Genomic DNA, 2165 nt, shown 5'->3' with positions numbered 1-2165 from the left:
TTAAAACAAATGTGAAGATGGAGTTGCCATTGAAATCAAGAGTCCACATAGACATTTATATTACCTTCCTGGAAGGAGTTACAGTTTAGAAAATTACATTCAGTACCTAGTTTAGCCTGCCTGCTTAAGGAGAAAGTTTATAGTTTCGCAGAAAATTATTTATTTTATTTTGACAGAAGTTCATCATCATCAAGAGTATTTATTAAGCACTTACTATTTGCAGAGCACCATACTAAGCACTTGGGAGAGTATAATATAACAGAGTTGGCCGACACGTTCCCTGCCCTAAAAAAAAACTTAGGGGGAGACAGACATGAATATAAATAAATAAATCATGGTCTGTAATTTTCAAGATATGTACATAAAGCTGTGGGGTTGAGGGTAATAATAACAATAATAATCATGGTATTTGTTAAGTGCTTACTTTGTGCCAAGCCCTGTTCTAAGCGCTGGGGTGGATACAAGGTAATCAGGTTGTCCCATGTGAGGCTCTCAGTCTTAATCCCCACTTTACAGATGAGGTAACTGAGGCACAGAGAAGTTAAGCGGATTGCCCAAGGTTATATAGCAGATAAGTGGAAGAACCGGGATTGGAACCCTCATCCTTTGATTCTCAAGTCCGGGCTCTTTCCACTGAGCCAGGCTACTTCTCTGTATCAATCAATCAATCAATCAATCGTATTTATTGAGCACTTACTCTGTGCAGAGTACTGTACTAAGCGCTTGGGAAGTACAAGTTGGCAACATATAGAGACAGTCCCTACCCAACAGTGGGCTCACAGTCTAAAAAATGCTCAAAGGTCACAGATACAAGTGCAAAGACCAGAAGAAAGAGGCAGCTGGAGAAAAGAGGGTTTAATTGAGAAGGCCTCTTGGAGGAGATAATAATAATAATAATAATAATAATAACAATGGCATTTGTTAAGTGCTTATGTGGCAAGCACTGTTCTATGCGCTGGGAGATGTGACCTTAATAATGCTTTTGAGGTTGGGAGCATGGTGGTCGGCTTAAATGGAATGGGAGAGAGCTCCAGGCTAGAGTGAGGACAGGGGAAAGGGGTCAGCAGCGAGATAGATGAGACTGTGGCACATTTAGCAAGCTGGTGCTAGAGGAGCAAAGTGTGCAGGCTGGGTTGGAGGAGGAGATCACTGAGGTAACGAGGAGTGGGGGGGTTATCCAGATCATTTACCTGATAAACCATTCAGTGTCTCTGAAGGTAGATCGACATGAAACTTTGTCTTTGAGATGAAGTAATTCAGACACATGTAGATTTTACCTAGTGTCAGATTTAGTGGTAGATCTTGATAACACTTTGGGACAGACTTCATTCAATCGTTATCCAAATCATTTACCTGATAAACAATTCAGTGTCTCTGAAGGTAGATCGACATGAAACTTTGTCTTTGAGATGAAGAAATTCAGACACATGTAGATTTTTTCTAGTGTCATAGATTTAGTGGTAGATCTTGGTAACAGTTTGGGACAGACTTCATTCAATCGTTATCCAAATCATTTACCTGATAAACCATTCAGTGTCTCTGAAGGTAGATCGACATGAAACTTTGTCTTTGAGATGAAGAAATTCAGACACATGTAGATTTTTTCCAGTGTCATAGATTTAGTGGTAGATCTTGATAACAGTTTGGGACAGACTTCATTCAATCGTACTTGTCAGCTTGTCAACTTGTAAATAAGCCTATAAAATTGCCAGCCCAGAGTTATAGTTTTCCATTCTGTTATCCTCCCAGAATTCCTGAAACCTAGAGAGTTCTAGCAAAGAGTTCTACTCAAACAAATTGTTGCTTTCTGGTTTTCCAGGTTCTACTTTAAAGCACTCAGTCCACTTGTTTCAGTTCCACAATTGACTTTCTCCTTTCAGTTAAGGTATTTGATTTGTCCACTAGGCCACGTTGTTTCTCTAATCTCCTGCTTGCTTTGTGACTTTGGGCGAGTCACTTCACTTCTCTAGCCTCAGTTTCCTCATTTATTAATAAAGAATTCAATACCTTTTTTCTCTCTCCCTGCCAAGATTGCAAGGGCTGTTTGGGATTGTACTGTATCTACTACAGTGCTTAACCCAATGCTTTGCACACAGTTAAGTGCCTAACAAAGAGCACTATTACTATTCATCCATCCAAATGAACCCATAGTTCTTAATTCTGGG

This window comes from Tachyglossus aculeatus, chromosome 2 (genome assembly GCF_015852505.1).
Source record: "Tachyglossus aculeatus isolate mTacAcu1 chromosome 2, mTacAcu1.pri, whole genome shotgun sequence".
NCBI lineage: Eukaryota > Metazoa > Chordata > Mammalia > Monotremata > Tachyglossidae > Tachyglossus > Tachyglossus aculeatus.
Note: the sequence above shows the minus strand (reverse complement) of the source record.